Raw genomic sequence first — 19,192 nt, forward strand, 5'->3', positions numbered from 1 at the left:
GAAACATTGTGAGCAGCCACACTATGTAATATATGTCAACCACTTCTTATTTTCTTCACAAGATGTTGTATTTATTTACTTATTTATTATATTTTTATGGATTTCAGAGAGGAAGGGAAAGGGAGAGAGAGGTAGAAACATTAATGATGAGAGAGAAACATTGATCAGCTTCTACCTGCATGCCCTACCTTGGGGATCCAGCCCACAACCTGGGCATATGCTCTGATTGGGAATTGAACCGTGACCTCCTGGTTCATAGGTCAATACTCAACCATTGAGCCATGATTGCTTTCCTTATAGTTGAAAATTCTTGTCTTGTGTTTCTTTATTTATTTCCTTGGGTTTCTACAGACTTGTAAAATTAATTCTATCTCAAACGTGGTCCCACCTGCAAAGTCTCCTTTAAGTATGGGTTACATACATTAAGAATTTTATCAAATTCATTTTCTTGAAGAAATGTCTCCCTAGGGCCTCTTCTAATCTGGATTGGTTATTCCCTAGGTTTGTTGCACAGCTGTCACTTTGGGATGTTTACTCCCTTGTTTTGTTGAGCATATTTCCAGTAGCTTCCTGAGTAAGTATGCATCAGAGGCAAATTTTTTGAGGCTATGTATCTTTGAAAGTGTCTTAATCTATGCTCATTCCTGATTAATAGTTTGGCTGAGTATATAATTCTTGGTTGAGAATCATTTTCCTTCAAAATTTAAAAGGCATTGCTCCATTATTTTCAATGTGAATCTTAAGAAGTCTGATGCCCTTTTGATATTTTCATTGAAGACTAAGTAGAAATTTATTTAGAGTTTCTCAGAGATGGAGGGGGAGGGGGTAGACTTTATACATCACAGCAAAAACTTAAAAATCTTAGAATATTCCCCCTCCCGAAGTTCTACTACATACACCAGTGGCCAATTACTTTTATTTTCTCATAAAAACATTGAAGATCTCCATCTTTCTCTTTCCTACTCCTCTCCTTTCATCTCCACCTTTAGTTCTTTTCCTCTACAACCTTTCATCCCATCACCTTGTAGTTTAATCTTTGCTGTCATTTTGAATTTGCTTGTCCAGGTGGTGAAGAAGGAAAGAGAAGGTAGAAGGGAGGCAAAGTTGTGCTGGGGAAGTCAGCAATGGCTTTGGTTTGCTCTGGGCAATACTTTCATTCCTCTTAAATTAATATCTGTGTGGTTGTTTATTATTAAAATTATAAACCTGTTATATTCTTCAGCTTTACAATTGATCTGATAAAATTTTCACAAGTAAAATATTTTAAAGTAAAAAAATATCCCTCTCCCACATAGAAAAAAAAGTTATTTTTGACAATACCTTAAGCAGACCCAGGCGAGACTCCACTTAAGATCTGTAAGCATAAGCTTGAGTGCCTTTGTCCACTGCTCCTCCGTGTTCAAGTGGGTTCTGATGGAATAGAATTCACCACTGGCTCCAGGCTCTTCTATCAGGCCTTTCTCCACATGGATCCTTAGGGCATGCAGAGACCTGGTTTGCCCTTCTCTGTTTCTTCCTTGAACTTCATGCAGTCCAAGAAAGCCATCATCGCCTGGTCAAACTTGTTAGACAAGAGAGCCCTCGGGCCCCTGGTACAGAACAAGGGTAGTTCAGTGGAGCCTTCTGTTAAAGACTTCAGATAGGAGTGGTTTCCCCAGGGGATGAGTCCATACCTCTGAAATTCCTGACCAACTATGTTAGACAGGGCCAGGGGCAGCAATGCTGTCTGCCCCCAGGCTGAGTTAATCTCATTCCAGCACATGAGGACAGTGGGGAGGCAGCCCAATCTGAAGTCATTGATGACAGCCAAGGGGCCATCTTGGCGAATCTCAAACGTTGAACTGAAGGGGTTAATTTTCTCTAGCCAAGCTACCTGCGTCAGGGCATACCCCAGCCAGTTCTCCATGCTTCTCAGTTCGTCATGCAGTTCCAACTGTTGCCATTGCAGTTTACTGTAGTTCCTGTGATCCTGCCTTTCCTGCTGGTCCTGCATCTCAGTCTCTGCCTAGGCTGCCTCCAGGCCACAGCTGCCCTTTCTCAGTTCTTCTTCACTTCCTTCAGCTCCTGGACCAGCCTTTCTTCCTCCAGCTCCACGTCCTTCAGTAACTCGTGCAGTGTCTCCCTCTCATCCTCACTTATTCTCCTGCTACTCTCCAAATAGCATCTGTAGCTCTGACTGTTAGATTCTGAGACAGGGAGCTGAGTGCCCACCTGCTCCAAAAGACTGTCAGTACAGTCCTTACACAGGAGGTGGTCCAGATCTTCTTTACCAGAAAGGGTGTCAAAAATGCCCCTATTGACCTTCTGGATGTTATTGAGAGTTCTCCCAGAGCCCAGCTCCCCAAGCAGGGTGAAGTGGCTGGAACTGTACCTGGACATCTTGCCATCGCCAGGAAGGATCCTGCTAGAGGCACCATCTTGTAGTTTTTCAACCACTATCTCCACCCTGGTGGTAGAGCCTCATCTGGGGTTCTCCTGGCTCCTGAAGGGCTGAGGGGAGCTTTGAAGCTGCAGGTTCTTAGCTAGTGTCACGGCCTGAGGTCTCTGTGGACTGAATCAGCTTCAGGGGCTAGAAAATGAAGTAGATGGAGGACATGGTGGAGGTCTTGACTTTCATCTTTGATGTAAGTTTTTCCCAAGTCTGATGTCCTTTTGATTTTTGATCCTTTGTAAATGACCTGATGATGATCCTTAGAATAAGCTATATATATATGTATACGATTATTATTATTATATATCAATTATTTCCTCCTACAGTTTTCTTTCCAGAATTTCTGTTATTTGGATGTTAGATTTTTTGAATTGGCCCTCTAATTTTCTCATTTACTTGTTTTCTATTTGTCCATCTTTTTTCTCTATTTCCCTGGATATGCCCTCTAAAAGGCGGTCCATTTCAACATGGCAGCTCAGTCTTCAACTGTACCTGCTGTCCCTTGGTCTAGAGACTGTTTTATGCCCTTCAGAGAATAAATGTCAAGTGTCTTGCTGGGGTGAATGAGGGACAGTCACACCACTCTTCAGAACATAAAATAGGATCTGTGGATCTAACAGCTTCCTTAAAGGTTTTCATATTTACCCCACTTTTTTAGGTACTGATTTTTGAGTCTTTGGGTTGTTTTGCACTAGTCACGGTGTCACTTTTTTGGCTTTCCCCAATGTTAGCATAGAATTCAACTTTAACTGTCCTCTAGGGCAGTTACCACTTGTCCATTTGTTTTCCAGCTTCCAGAATTCTGTTGTTGGTATTCCTTTCCCATTTTCTTTGCCATTGTGTTTTATGCTTTAAAACTTTTATTTTATGGCTTTCTGAAGATAGAGCTGTTCAATGAATGTGCGAATAGCTCTATCATTAGCCAAAAGTCGCAATGATTTTTTAATGTTCTAACTTGTCATTTATTTATCTTCTTTTGTGAATTGTCTGAACATGTCTCTGACAATTTAACCATGATACCTTAGTGCTTTCCTTACTTATTTGCATGACCTTTTTCTTTGTTAGTGTATTTATCACTGACCTGCAATATCTATAGCAGGGGTCCTCAACTTTTTAAACAGGGGGCCAGTTCACTGTCCCTCAGACCGTTGGAGGGCCAGACTATAGTTTAAAAAAAAAAACTATGAACAAATTCCTATGCACACTGCACATATCTTATTTTGAAGTAAAAAAACAGAACGGGAACAAATACAATATTTGTATTTGCATGTGGCCTGCGGGCTGTAGTTTGAGGACCCCTGATCTATAGGATGATTGATTTCAAATCCTACTGCATTATCTGTGGTTCCTGTGGTTTAGAATGTACACAAGTCACAAAATACTTAGATGGAGATGTGTCTACTCTGAATAGTTTACTAATATACATATATTTAGAATCACAAAAAAAAACAATCTTCAATTAGTAGGCTTTGAACTTGTGACAGGCAGATATTGATCTCTGTATTAATTCAATAAACTTCCAATGAACAATTGATATCTGTGAAGCACCATCCCTCTGAGAATACAAATTCCAAGGGTCTGAGTCCCTTACAGGATTTTTGGGAGAAAACAGATTCATAAATGATCATAAAACAATGAGAACTGATCTACATCAGAGACACACGCTGAGAACAACTCACTTGGCCTGTGAGTTAGGAGGAATTGGGGAAGACTTCAGAGGTAATGAGCTACCATTTGAGGTGGATCTTAATGATGAATGGTGGTTTTGTTAGGTTGCAAAGGTGACAAAGGCATCCCAGGCTGAAAAAAGACAATGTGCAAAGTGCTGCAGATTTTTTTAGGGAATGGTGAAAAATCTATGGGGGTTGCCGAAGGTATAGAATAAAAAATAGAAACTGGAAAGGATTTTACAGAGAGTCCAGCCTAATCTACTGAATTTTACAGATTTGAAATCAGTCCTAGAGAAGTTATAAGTTGTCAAGATTCCATTCTTAATGAAAGAACCAGGACTAAGACATAATGTCTGACTTCTTTTAGAGAATTTTTTTAATCGCACACTTCCTTACTTCTCCCTACAGATACAGACTACTTCCCTGAGAGCTAGTATGAAAAGAACTGATCAGAAGATCTAGGGGACACAATTAGGATTCCATTCTAATCTATTCCTAGAGGTTCCTTTGATGTGAGGTCTGAGGTCTACAGATAAAGCACATTATCTTAATTATGTCTGTCTACCATGGGCATAGGATGGGAGAAATGACATGGAATAATATCTATGAACAGGAACCACCTGATGGGGAAAATAAGATGGAAAAGAATACATCATATGTAATTTATGATTATTCTTATTTTGGCTTAGTTTAAATGATCAAATTTATTCTTTTGAAAAAGTCATTACATTTTGGATTAGATTATTTAAAACCTCTCCCTTTTCAACGTTCATTTCTTTTTCCATTTTAGTTTACTCTTTTAAATAGTGGGTATGCTTATTATTCAGTATTTGAGACTACACAAAACTATTCTTTAGTCACCTTGATGCCTTATGAGAGTCCATCAGTTTTTAACTTCCAAGTTATTGGTATGCACAATTGTTGCAAATAAAATTCACTATGTCAAACCTTGTTTATTTTGTCAATCAAGTAAGTAGATATTTATTAATATACTGCATTTTAAAAATTTATTTTGAGAGTACATATATTAAAGCTGGGGACAGTGAAACATGGTAGGGCTTAGGATAGAAGAAGCAACAGGAGAGAGCTAAGTAGGGCTGCTTCAGCTTTCTAGAAAAGTCAGAGAAAGGGGGCATGGAGATAGGTTCAGGGGTTTTATGGCCCACTGTTCCCCTTGTTGAAATTCCCTGGGGGTCTCCAGAGGTTTTTTTTTTTTTTTTTTTTTAAGTCTGTGCCTAAGAGAAGGGTATGGGCTGCTCCAAGGAGGGCACACTCCAAAGAGTGCACACCAATATACTGCATTATTTTGTGTTTTGTTGTGTTAATTCTTACCTGAGGATTTTTTCTCCATTGATTTTTTTAGAGAGTGGAAGGCAGGAAGGAAGGGAGAGAGAAAGAGGGAGGGAAGACGGGAGGGGAGGGGAAGAGGAGGAAAGAGGAGGGAAGGGAAGGGAAAGGAAGGGAAGGGAAGGGAAGGGAGAACACTGGTGTGAGAGAGATGCATCAATTGGTTGCCTCTGTAGGTGCCTGGACCAGGCCGGGACTGAACCTGCAACTCAGGTTCTGTGCCCTTGACTAGAAATCTAACTTGTGACCCTTCCATGCCTGGGCCAATGCTCTAACCATCTAGCAACATTGGCCAGGGTTACATTTCTGATAAATGAAATCAGATTGTCTTCAAACATTTGCTTGTTTGGAATCAGGTACATAAGTAGAAAAGACTTTCTATAACATGGCATGGTTTCAAAATCTATTATTACTTCCTACAAATATAGAGCATACAAAAGTTTCTCACCATTTTTCTAAGATTAACAATAGGGAGACAAATGTTAATCTCTTAAAATACTACTTTAATTTTTCTAAATATTTTTACAACCTATTTATTTTTATCCATATTTTAAGGTTATAAATATCTGTTTGTATTGAAATTTTAAAAGACCAATATTATTTTTCTATGTGATTTAACCTAAAATGTTCTTCTATACTAATGAGGTAATTTATTTCTCCACTTTTCTATTTTCTGAGGCTGGAAGATCCTTCTAGAAAGCACTTTTAATAATTGTGCTTTACTTTGGAGCTCTTGAGCAACCACCTGAGAATTCTTGGAATAAACCAGAAGGAAGGCCAAAGAGACACAAGAACACCATAGCTCCCTTATGTTAATCAAACAGAATCCCCTGGTAAACCAAAATGGCCATATTTACATCAGTAATTTATATTTTGCACAGTACATACTTTATACTGATATTTATAAGTAGGAAAACAACACATTTCTCTAGCTGTAAGTGGAGCCTCTTGGCAAATAAAGAGAAACTTATTCCCATTAAGAAAACATTGGAGTTGAAGTCTAGATAAAAAATATTTTAAAAATCGAATTTAAAAAGTCCCAAATTTGCACTCTGTATAAGCTATTGGTTTGAGACTATTGCTACATAATTATAGAAAATACTAGTTAGGCTGTTTGAAGTCTCCAATGGCAGCAAGAAAAACAGAAAAAAAAAATAAGCTAACTCCATCAACAATAAAAATATGGAAATTGAGGAGCTCCTGGTGACCATAAATATACACCTTTATGAGCCTGACAATTTATATTCAGTTCATGCAATCAGCAAGTTTGATAATATGATTATAACTCTCAAGTTGAAACAAATGCTCTTTGCTAAGAGCAAAGAGTTGCTATTGAGCAGATGGTATTATTTTTTCTTGCCAATTTATGTTCACAGAGCTCAATCAATGCTTAGCCTTAAAAATGTCAAATAACTCAGATTTCAGGATAACACATACCAAGTAATCTGCCCGGTTTATCTCCACTGCGTCACTCCCTTCTTGAAAAGCTCAAAGAAGATAGCATGATTGACACAAGTAAAAGCAAAAACCATATATTTCTTACTGCTGCACGGTCTTATCTAGAATGTAGCATTTCAATATCTTATAAAAGATACCATAATTCAAAGCAATAATGTTTCCCAAAGTACTAATCTACAACATATATAACATGGAACACTTTTTATTCTTGCTGGAATTGCTACCAATATAAAAACATTTGATTACAAACTAAAGTTCATTCCAGTGTGGTGTTAAGAGCTAAAATTTTAAGTATGCAAAAACGGGTTCAAATTCTAGCTCTGTTACTTCTAAGCAATATGACAACTGGTCAACTTACTTAATCTCTTTAGTCTCAGGTTTCTTATTTGTAAAGTTTGATAGCTTTTATAGGGTTCTTCTGAATATTAAAAAAGCATTACCTGTAAAGCTCTTATCAAACTGTCTGCATAGAGTAAATATTTAACAAAATGATGATTAATATTGGTTCAATTATTGGTGAACTGAAGTTTTAAATACATTAAGAGTTTGTCCCTAATGTAGTCAATGCAATCATGATTTTTAAAAATCCTTTTTTTAGGGTGGGGGGAAGGTGAAGAGGGTAAAGTGGGTCAAATATATGGTGATGAAGGGAGACTAGACTTTGGGTGGTGAGCACATAATGCAATATAGAGATGATGTATTATGGAATTGAATACTTGAAACTTATATAATGTTATTAGCCAATATCTCCCCAATAAAATAAAAAAAATTCTTTTCTGTTACTATGCTTTTCTAGGGAAAAAAATTTACCCCCAATTTTCTCAAACTTGTTTTGAATTATGCAAGGGCTTTGTAGGCATCTGAACCAGTTATACCATATTATACGTGCGCAAGACTGACAGCTGATTTTCAAGATTTGGCAAGAGTTCCTAACATTTTTCTTTTCTCAAATACACTTGAGGGCTACGATGCAGGTATGATCAGTCAGCTGTTGCAGAGGACTGCCGCAGGGCTAGGACAGGCAACTCCAGGAAAAGAGCCTGTCCTTCACACCCATCACGCAGCTGCCCTGCCCTTCCCTCCCCTAATTGAGCAACCTTCTGGCTGTAGATCAGAGGAGTCTTTCTTTCTCCCCCAAAACACAAAGGCAAAAACCGTATTGGTATGTGGGTTTTTACCCAAACTTTTTCTTAGGAGCCCCTGAATTCCTTTAAATATCTCTACAGTGGAGTTGCTATTTCCTGAATGAACATCTTTTTTTCAATCTTTTCTCTTTTTTTTTTTTAAAAAAATATATTTTTATTGATTTCAGAGAGGAAAGGAGAGGGAGAGAGAGATAGAAACATCAGTGATGAGACTCATTGATAGGCTACTTACTGCATGCCCCACACTGGGGCTCAAACTCGCAACCCAGGCATGTGCCCTGATTAAGAATCGAACCATGACCTCTAGGTTCATAGGTCAATCCTCAACCAATGAGCCACGCAGGCTGGGCCTGAATGAGCATCTGAATTTTTTGTGAGGTGGGATGAGACATAGAGGATGAACATTCTGTCCTCCAGAATCATCGGATTCTACCTCCTTTAAACTCTTCTTCTCTATGTCCATCTCCCTGTTTGTTGTCTTTCTTTACCTCTTTATAACTAATCCACGGATCTAAAAATCAGTGGAATACATAAACAAGCATGCACTTCCATGTTCACTGCACTAGTTTGTAATCTAAAAAGTCATAAATAGAAAAACAATAAAATATAAACTTTGAAATACATACTATGCTGCAGTTTAAGAATATTGGTATAGATGTATATGTGCTGAATAACATAATCTTCAAAACATATTATATTCAAAAGCCAGTCACAGAATAACATGCGTAGTATATCACTTTAGATAAAAATTTTCCTGTAATTCTAATATATGAATATCCAGTTAAAATTCAGAAAAGATATACACCAAGTTGTAGCCATTGCTGAGTGGTTACTTGCAAGGAGAACAAATCTAACGGAGCAGGAAGAAGTTTTACATATTCTTAATGCTTTAAGTGTTTTATGACATGAAAGTACTTATCTATTACTAGTGTAATAAAACTATATATTTAAAAATCTCATGGTAGATATCTTAGGAAATACAGAAAAAGTTAAGGAAATGAAGAAAAAGCACATATAATTCTACAACCCAATGCTCATTACTATAAAAATTGATATTTTTTTCCTAATATATTTCTACACACATATGCCTGCATTCAATTTTTACAGCATAACTGGGTCTCATCCCATTGATCTGATACCCTAAAGAGCTTGAAATACCAAGAAAAAAATTCATTTCTATAAAGAAGCAACACTAAGAAGTATTGGCTAACGTAGGCTGTGGCTTTTATCTGTATAGCTTAAAGCTCAACTGAAAACATGCTACATAGAAAAGGAATGCTACAGTCATATGTACACACACGTTTTGCTTTTTTCAAGTCCCAGTCGGGTCAGGGAAGCATAAGACTGCCTAGGAGACGGCATTGTCTCAAGCTACTGACCTAATTCCTAGTGCTTGATTCTGGTGCATTTCCTGCATGATCTCAGAATGTGTCACTGCAAATTCCGTAAGACAGCAGTTGCACATTTGGAATGTGGATTTTGACACGTGGCTCAAATAAATGTTGTGGAAATGCCACTGGAGCTCTGTGCGCCTCAGTTTCCTTATTTCTAAACTTGATCTCTACAGCCCTTCCAGGGTAAATCATCTGCAATTTACTAAAACCCACAAGAATTATGCTGAACTGACCACCATAATATGTCCTGCTCTCAGTCCTTAATCTTCAAAGCCAAACTTCCTGCAAAATGACTTCACTTCTTCATTGTGTGGTATTTGTCTCCATTCTCCAGAATGCTCACCAGATGGTGACTGAGTGCATCTCTCCATCTCACAACATCTTCATATTGCTTCTTGCCACTCACTACTTAAAGTTGTAAAACAAAACAAAACAAAAATACAGTGGAAGCAGGTACTTAGCTGAAAAATATAGTTTTCTCCTTAGGAAAAGGGCTACAGGGCAAAACAGGGGCCGCAAACAGTTACCCTGTGAGAGCAATTATACAGATGCTCTTTGGTTTTGATCGTCTTTGAAGTTAATTGAAAACAAACTTGAGTATGTACCAATCTTGACGGGCATGAAAGTCAGATTCACAAATAGGAAATGTGAAGCTTTCCCAATCTTCTATGTAATCTTATACAATATACATGAAGGTCACTGTAATTCAAGATCTTCACTATTAATATGAAGGAGGTAGTACATAAACTCACAATCTTATTTCAAATATAATTCTTTAGGTAAAATCTTAAAAATAAAATCATGGTTTGATACTATTGACCATTGTGAGGAGAAGAATAACAAAGTTCTTCATCAACATCCCAAGAAGTTTGTGTGTTATAGCTTTCTAATAAAAGAGGACTAGATTGACTTTAAGTAAACATTAATATTCAAATTATTGATTGTTTTTATTAGAAATTTATTGTCTATAGAACAATGAGGAAAAAGCATAAAGTTCGACTACATCCAAGAATTTATGCTTTGAAATGAGGCCAAGTCATCCATAGGATGAAAACTCATTTATTTATTTGAAAAATTTAAAAAATCATTTAAGCAATATTTTATAGAAAGTACAAAACTGTTAAGAGAAATGACAGAATATATACAGATTGCTAATGTTCTCCGTTTCAGAAAAGAAAGTTGAATGCTGTCTTATCTCTAGGAGTCAGAACTTCCTGCTGTTCAATTTTGCTTTTTATAAGCAGACATGATGAGCAGCAGAAAAATTGGTCTGTTCTGAGCAGTTTTGCATAAATTTTACTCAATATCAAAATGGATTTTAAATTGTATTGCTATCAAATATTCTGAATCTTATGGGCAAGAAGAAATCATATACAGAAAGTGGATTTGCTACCTCTTAAGTTCAAACCTCTTATATGTATTTCTTTTACCTTTGTCCATACAGTTATACAGCTATGACTGGGTGGTTGAATTATTAAACAGTTTTCTATATATTTTCCTCAAAATCATATTTATTCTATAATGGCATCCTATAGTATACAATTGATCCCACAATTTTTTCCCCAATCACTCAACAATATCTGTACTGTAACCCATCACACTTATTAAAGAGTTGATAGTAAAATAGGACGCCTAGTACAATAAGAATAGAAGTATGGGTCCTTATCATGCTACTGAATAGCTTTCATTCAACATCTATAATTAACAACAAAGAAAATAAGAAACAAAACAAAGCTGCCCACTGTCTCCATAGTTAATGCAGCTCAGGAAATTCTAACCTAAGCAACTATATAAGAAAGCCAAATATGAAGTATAAATAAAAGAAGGGAGCAAAACTATATTTTCAGATGAAAATTCTATAACTAAAAATTCAGGAGAATCAACAAAATGTATAAGAAAGATGGAGCATTATAAAATACATATACACTATAGATATTTTATATACCAGCAATAACCAGTGAGAAAATGGAGAAAGTATCCCATTTACAATAATCATAAAACATATAAAATACCTAGAAATAAATGTAAAAATGTGAATATGTAAAAGTCTTGTACAAATAATACTGTGTAACTTCACTGAAGGATATTTTTTAAAAACTAGAAAAAATATAAATATATTTAATTTCCTGGATGGGAAAACAATATTTTAAAGATAAATTAATGTAAAACATTTTTTTTCAATTATTTTTGCCCTACAATATTGAAAGATTTTTAATTATGCAAGTCTAATTATGATATCTACTTTCTTAGAACCCTGTGAAGACTCTAATTTAGGTTGCCTGTTTTCTAGGTCTGTTATTATCCTGGAATTCATTTTCATAAAACACCTGGGTTAGTTCCAGTACTTGCATCTTAGTACTTGCTGCGTCTTCTGTATATATTTTTTCTTTGATATCTTCAAGTAATTTTATTTTCATTATGAAGCATCTGTAGGGAGTAAACTCTGTGAACTTGAGCCTTTATATGTTTAAATAAATCTTTATTTTGTTGATAGTTTGACTATCAATTTTGGGTTCTAAGTAATCTTCCTTAGAGCTTTGAAACATTGCCTGGTCTGTCCCATGTTACCTTTGAAAGATCCCTTTTTGTTTTCTAGAAGCTCTTAGGATCAATTTTTTTTTAATCTTTGGAATTCTGAAATTTCATCAGCTTGTAAACAGTATGTATTTTTTACCCCTGTTGGGCAGTGGGTGAACCTTTTCAATCGAGAACTTGAATCATTCTTCAGGTGAAGTAATTTATTTTTAAATTATTTTTTCCTGTCCCTTCTCACACCCCTACTGACATCACACTCTTCATGTCTCTTTACTTTTTCATTGTATTTTATATCCTTGTCTTTGTGCTCTAAATTTCAGGAGATTTGCTTGACAAATTCAGTATTCACTAGTGTTCAGTCTTTTCTTCAATCTTCCAATTTTTTTTTTCAGTATCTTGCTCCTATTTCACAGAAACCTAATCATAATTAATGTACTCTTGGCCTTACTCTCTCTGAAAATTTAATATTGTAAGAGTTTTTTTCTATACTGTTTATCATCTCTGTTTCTTCTGAAAATAAATATTCTTCAGAAAAATACACTTGTTTTGCTCATCCATTAGTTTCTTTTTGTTTGAGCTATTGGTTTCTTCAAATCTTTTTTTGATTGCAAGTACTTAATTTAAGAACTAAGAATTTTGTAGATGGTTTATAGGGGTTTCATAAAGTAGTTGTGTAGTACTTGTAAACTACTTAATTAGAAACTTAATGCAATTTTAATAAAAATACTAATGGAGTTTTTTGTGAGGACTTCACAAATAGATTATAAAATTAATTTTTATAATTTTAAATTAATACTTACAAATTAGCAAAACAAAGTAAGAATAACTGATAAAAATTTAAAAAATAAGATTAATTATGAGGGCACATGTTTTTTTCAAATACTAAAATGTATTTTTTAAATCTATAATAGTTATAACATGGTACTTTTGTATAGCAACAGGTTATAAAGATTAAAAACAGAACCAACCATCCTTAAATTTAGTAAAATCTAGAAGTGACATCTCAAGCCAATAAGGAAACTATGGATTATTCAGTAAATATTGTTCTGAAAATGTAGGAAATCTATATAAAGAATATCAGAGCCCATAATTATTAAAATAAATTCCATATTTATTAAAGATTTAAAAATGTAATATAGGTCTATTAAGGACTAAAATAAAATATAGGGGTAGAAAAACTTGCTAAGGATTTACAAAGTATATTTTGTATTTTCAATATACTTATACTAGTATATAGACTATATAAATGATTTAAAACTTCAGTTTGTAAAATAAAATATCCATAAAAGTGAAACTATAAATGGGGGCTGGGATGGTAGAAGGACAAAGAATAAAATATTCAGAGGTGGCCAAAAACAACCCTCCTATATAATAAAAGGCTAATATGCAAATTGACCGAACAGTGGAACAACCAGTCCTATGATGCACACTGACCACCAGGGGGAAGACACTCAATGCAGGAGCTGCCCCCTGGTAGTCAGTGCGCTCCCACAGGGGAAGTGCCACTCAGCCAGAAGCCGGACTCATGGCTGGCGAGTACAGTGGCGGTGGTGGGAGCCTCTCCCTCCTCCGTGTCAGTCGGACATTCCCCGAGGGCTCCTGGATGGCGAGAGGGCACATGCCAGGCTGAGGGAACCGCCCCCCTCCAAGTGCACAAGTTTTGTGCACTGGGCCTCTAGTGTTGTATATATAAAACCATCCTGCAAGGGTTTTACACAGGAGAGTAAAAAATAAACAACTTAACGAGAAACGTGCTATTATTGTTCCCATTTTGCACCTGAGAAAACAGGCTTAGAAGGTTACATAACTTGCTGAGGATCACATAGCTAATAGTGGGGAGCCGGAAACTGAAGCTAAGGAGTTTGGTTTCAGAGCCCACCTTTCAGCCCTATGCAGTATTGCTTACTCCACCCAATCCTTTGGTATTCATTTTGTTTCTCTGTCTGTGAGACTTCTTAAAATGTTTCCGAAACCCAGAATCCATACTTCTTCCGTTGTGCCCTCACAGCTTCCTTTGTCTTTCCACACCCATTTCAACTAATACCTTCTCCACAAAATTCTTCCAGAAATCCTGAGTCCTTTTTGGAACGCTCTCCTTCCTCAGATTGGAGAACACCACTCTCCTGATTTTCTGCCTACTCTTCAGTTGGCAGAAAATTTTTCAATTCCTTTGTTGGATTCTTCTTTTTCTATGCTTTTTTCCCCCTCACCTCACGCATTGTCCCTGTGAGTAAATTTACCTCCAAAATTGAAATGTCTACCTCCTATGTTCTGAAAACTCCAGCTTACATTGCTCTTCCTCATTCAGATATCCACCTGAATGTGCGCAGACACCTCAAACTCCACATTTCTAACACTGAAACTTACTCTGCCTACTAGTTTTGCTCTCTTACTGAGATGCCACCATCACTCACCTCCTCACTGAAGCCAGAATTCCAAGCATGGTCATTGAGTCCCGCCTCTCTCAAGCCCAGTCTCCCTGTTTCATTTGTTTTTCTCCATAAATAGCCATTGAATTTTCCCCTCTCTTCCAAATTTCTTTAGTTCATGCTCTCTTTGGTTCTCATGTAATTATTGCAGTAGGCTCTGAACTGGTTTTCCTGGTGCCCATCTTTCTCCCACTCACTCCAATTCTATCTCCATATCAACATTTCTGAAGTTTGAGAAGTCACAGATTTCCAAAAACACTTTCACAACCCTCAGAGGCATACAGTGTTCATATGAGAAACTTTGCAGCAAAAGTTACATACTTGTCTTTAGGTAATTATGTGTGGTTAATGCAATAATTCATGTATTAATAAACACAAAGGCAAAAATTCAGGCACATGATCCAGAAAATGTTTATATTCAATTATTTTTTAAATAAAAAAATAAAAACACAAAAAACTTACAAAGATTGCTTTAAATATGCAACTTTCAATTGTGTCAAAATTAAACATGATCAAGACTTAAGGCTGATATTTCTCCCATTGAATAAAATCACCCCCGAGCTTAAAAAAAAAATCCATTTCCTAGCATGACATTCAAGTCTTCTTAGCAGTTTATTAAAGGTTGCTTCTCTTTAATCATCTTTCTCATTCCTTACTGATCACCACTGTGCCACATACTGCAACCTGTTTGGAGCTCTCTTGTGCCTTCCACACTGTAATATTTGCTTCAACACTGACCTTTAACCATACATACCTCTTCTGTTCTAGCTAACTTCTCATCCTCAAAGCCCCAGCTCTGGAATTTTCATCACTGGGAGAATATCTGATTTTTTTTTTCTCTTTTCTACTTTTGGAATGGTATGTGTGCACCAACAGCATGCTATGATGTAATTGACTATCTTTCTGTTTAATGCCCTTAGCTGTTAAGTCATTGAAATTTAGGTTTGTCTTAATCCATTTTCTAGTTTTCAAGCCTAGTATAATTCTTTGGCACTTAATACATGTTTGTTAAAGAGATCAATGACTTCCATGTACATTTACCTTTCCTTCTTCTTTGAAATTCATTCATTCATTCATTCATTCATTCATTCACTGGTAACCATTTATCTGTCAGTTTGAGTGAACACAAAGATGCATAAGACATTGTACTGACCCCTACAGAGCACTTCATTTTTGTGTCATTCACTTCTCTCTCTCTAATAGTTTAGTTATGTAGGTCTTTTCTTCAAAAGAATAGCAGGGATTCACCATAATATCTTCTCTGCTCCTCACAGTTCTTAGACCATTGTAGAGGCTCAATATATATTTGTTGGATAGCCTAATTTTGCCTTTAGAGGTGCCTATTAATGCATACTTCTCTCAGAGGATCCTGCTGTGTGGGAACCCCATGTGCTAGACTTTAAGCAATTTATAGCTTTTCTGTCATAAATGTGCTAAGTGGACTGGGGGGACAGAATTATGAGTTCAGAAAAGAAACAGGACGTGATGTTTGATTCCAGGTTTTCAGCTTAATTCTCAGGGCAATACTTATTCCATCAAGATAAATAGACTAATTTTCATTGAGTTTTAATCAACATAATATGTTAATTTTACAATATTTAGAGATTATTTTTAGGGATTATTTATTTCTATATTTAAAAATGAAGAAATTAAAGCAATTCATCTAGGCTGAAAGGTATAATTACAAAATCATTTTTGGTCTAGCAATTCTATCTTATTATTCCTGGATAAACATGTTATCTCTTTCTGATACTAAAAAGAAAAATAACAGAGCTAAGATTTATTAAGCATTTATATTGGATAAGCTCAGTTTTGAGCCCTTTTATATGTATTAATTTACTGAATCCTCACAATAACTTTTATTATATTCATTTTATGGCTGGGGAAACTGAGGCCCAGAGAGCTTCTGTAACTTGTCCAAGGTAACTCAGCTGTTTAATGTGAAGCTGAAATTCAAACAGTTTGTACTTTTTACAATTATATTATGCTTCCCACAGAAGGAGCACTGGAATGATTGTTACAAAACCAGGTTGTTAAATTTGCCATATAATAATGGAGTGAATTTAAGGGTGTCATTTTATCTTGAGTTTCATTGTTCTTGCATCCTTAACCACCTGTGAGGAGGAGGAGTCTTTTATAAACTAAAAAGTGTTATGAATTCAAGACTTTTTCTTTACAATACATTATTATTTTTAAGAGTCTGAAAATGAGAGTCTTTCAGAAGGTCCACATGAAGGTAGAGACAAGGTGAGGCACGGGCACTGAATGTTCAGACTCCTACTAATCATGTTAAGCTGCATGCATTATTGCTAAACCTCAGGGGGAGAGTGGGAAGCAAGAGAGCATGAAGCCTGGACATTTGACAGTAATATAATTATTTTCTGATCAGTTTAAGAGCATTAAGAATTATAGAATAAGCAGAGTTAAAAAGGTTTCAGGAAGGAGTAAAATTGTAAGAATACAATCAAATTGTTAAAAATTATCAGAACCATTTTAAAGAGCGTAAACCATTTCATGACATATCTTTCTTTTTCATATTTTAGTGAGTAGTTATTAGCAATCACACAATGAACACAGCACATGTTTTATGCCTAGAACAGTTGACAGCATCTCTAGTGCATCTGGCAATAGCCTAGGAGTTAGAAAATCTGAGTTCTGTGCCTAGCTTGGTTCCAGGTCAGTAAGGAAGTGGCCATCAGGCAAAGGAAGGGGGAGGCGGGGGTGGGTGAAGGTGGGCAAAGGTGGGGAAAATGGGGGACATCTGCAATAGTGTCAACATTAAAATTTTTAAAAAAATATTATACTCTGTGCCAAAACAGAAGTAGCTATCTCCCTCTGGGATGGTCTGTCTCCTCCAGTGATAAGGAACCTGTTGATGCACTTGCCTCCACTCCATTTCAAAAAGATGCTCTGAAGATTGGTAAGTCCATGTCTATTAAGTTTGTTGAGCTTTAAAGGCTAAACCATACACAGACATACTGCATGGGAAACACTACCATCCCCTCTTTTATACATGAGAGTAACAATGAGGAGAAAGATATCAAAGGCAGTCTCAAATTATAAAAATGGTTGGCAGGGATGCAAAAAGTTATAGGATAGGAAACAACAACTGTGACACTGAATCCAAATTAATATTTGCATTCTACATTTTACAGATTCTCAGAAAGGTCAGTCCTTCATTGAGTGTTACAGAGTATTATCAGTCTTTCTCATTGACAGGTTGTAGCAAATATTTTAACTTATGTGGCCTTTGGTTCCCCTTAAAGGTGCTCAAAGAGGCCTTTTATAAAATACTTTTCATGAAGAAGTACAATAACAAAACATTCAAAAATCTACTAAACACATGAAAGAGTGCTCACCCTCATTAGTAATCAGGAAAATACACTGATCCCATTATAGAGCCTCCATATTCAGAAAAAAAATGGAAAGGCTGACAGTACCATTTTTTTTTGGCTAGGATGTGGACTCAGAAATTCTCGTGCACTTTTTATACATGTTACCAAATACTTTCCCCTTACCTAGAAAGGTTCCAGGATTCCATTCTTTGTTACATTCCCCCCACAGAAATGCATGCTTATATGCACCAAGACGCATCATGACATCATATCTTTATTCATAATATTTCCAAATGGAAACTGCCCCACTTCATCCTAGGAGAAGACTGGAGGAATGAATTGTGGTTCCTTTACAGAACAGGACTCTATAATAGTCATGAGGCGGAGAAACAACAAGAACTCTCAGTCCATGCAAAACAAAATGGTGCGGCCACTTTGAAAGCCAGTGTGGCCACTTTGAAAGCCAGCGTGGCAGTTTCTTACAAACTAAACACACGCTTCCCACACGATCTAGCAGTGGCACTACTTGGTATTTACCCCAAAGAGTTGAAAACTCATGTTCCACACAAAAACCTGCAGAAGGATGTTTACAGCAGCTTTATTTAGAATTGCCAAAACTTTTTTTTTTCCTGTGGAAATTCATCATACTTTATTGGACGTGTTCTTATCTCACGTACATATATTCAGTGCTTTTTCTTCCCCTGATTTCTTTTTTTGAAAAAAATTCTTTATTAGTTAAGGTATTACAAATGTGTCCTCATCCCCCTCATTAAATCCCCATCCCCCCCCCCCCCCCCCCACTCATGCTCCCATCCCCCTGTTGTCCATGTCCATTGGTTTGGCGTATATGCATGCATACAAGTCCTTTGGTTGATCTCTTCCCCTTGCCCCCGCCCTCCCCTGCTTTGAAGCACTAGATTGTCCTTCAGTAGGTAAACAGATAAACTGTGGTACATCCAGGCAATGGAATATTATTCTGTGCTAAAAACAAATGAGCTATCAAGCCATGAAAGGACATGAAGGAACCTTAAATGCACATTACTAAATAAATGAAGGCAATTGAAAAAGGCTACATACTCTTTGATTCCAATTATATGACGTTCTGGATAAGGTAGAACCTTGGAGACAGTAAAAAGATCAGTGGCTGCCACGGGTTGAGGGGAGGGAAGGAAAGGATCATAGGTGCAGCACAGAGTTATTTTAGGGCCACTGAAAATACTGTATATGATACCCTAATGGTGGATACATGTCATTACACATTTCTCTAAATCTGAGAATGAGCCCTAATGTAAACTATGGACTTTGAATTTGAGTGAAAATGATGTGTCAATGTAGGTTCATCAATTCTAACAAATATATCACTTTGGTAGGGTATGTTGATAATGGAGAGAATATACATGTGTGTGGGGAGGGGGCATTTTAGAAATCTCTACCTTTTGCTCAATTCT

General features: G+C 36.4%; 1 protein-coding gene and 1 pseudogene across 7 annotated transcripts in view; both read right to left on the reverse strand.

Annotated features, from left to right (window-relative positions):
• Positions 1 to 19,192, reverse strand: part of PDE4D (phosphodiesterase 4D) — a 1,246,395-nt gene that overhangs the window by 69,581 nt on the left and 1,157,622 nt on the right. Inside the window, exon 1 of one of the 7 annotated variants that reach the window (XM_036308167.1) lies at positions 9,679 to 9,799. The exons of the other annotated variants lie outside the window; for them this stretch is intronic. The gene's annotated coding sequence lies outside the window, so the exon portion shown is untranslated. Of the gene's footprint in view, positions 1 to 9,678; positions 9,800 to 19,192 lie in introns of those variants that run through there. 7 annotated transcript variants of the gene reach the window in all.
• On the reverse strand, positions 1,295 to 2,892 carry LOC118655891 (annotated as a pseudogene).

The sequence above is a fragment of the Myotis myotis genome, unplaced genomic scaffold, assembly GCF_014108235.1.
Source record: "Myotis myotis isolate mMyoMyo1 unplaced genomic scaffold, mMyoMyo1.p scaffold_m19_p_5, whole genome shotgun sequence".
In the NCBI taxonomy this organism is placed as follows: domain Eukaryota; kingdom Metazoa; phylum Chordata; class Mammalia; order Chiroptera; family Vespertilionidae; genus Myotis; species Myotis myotis.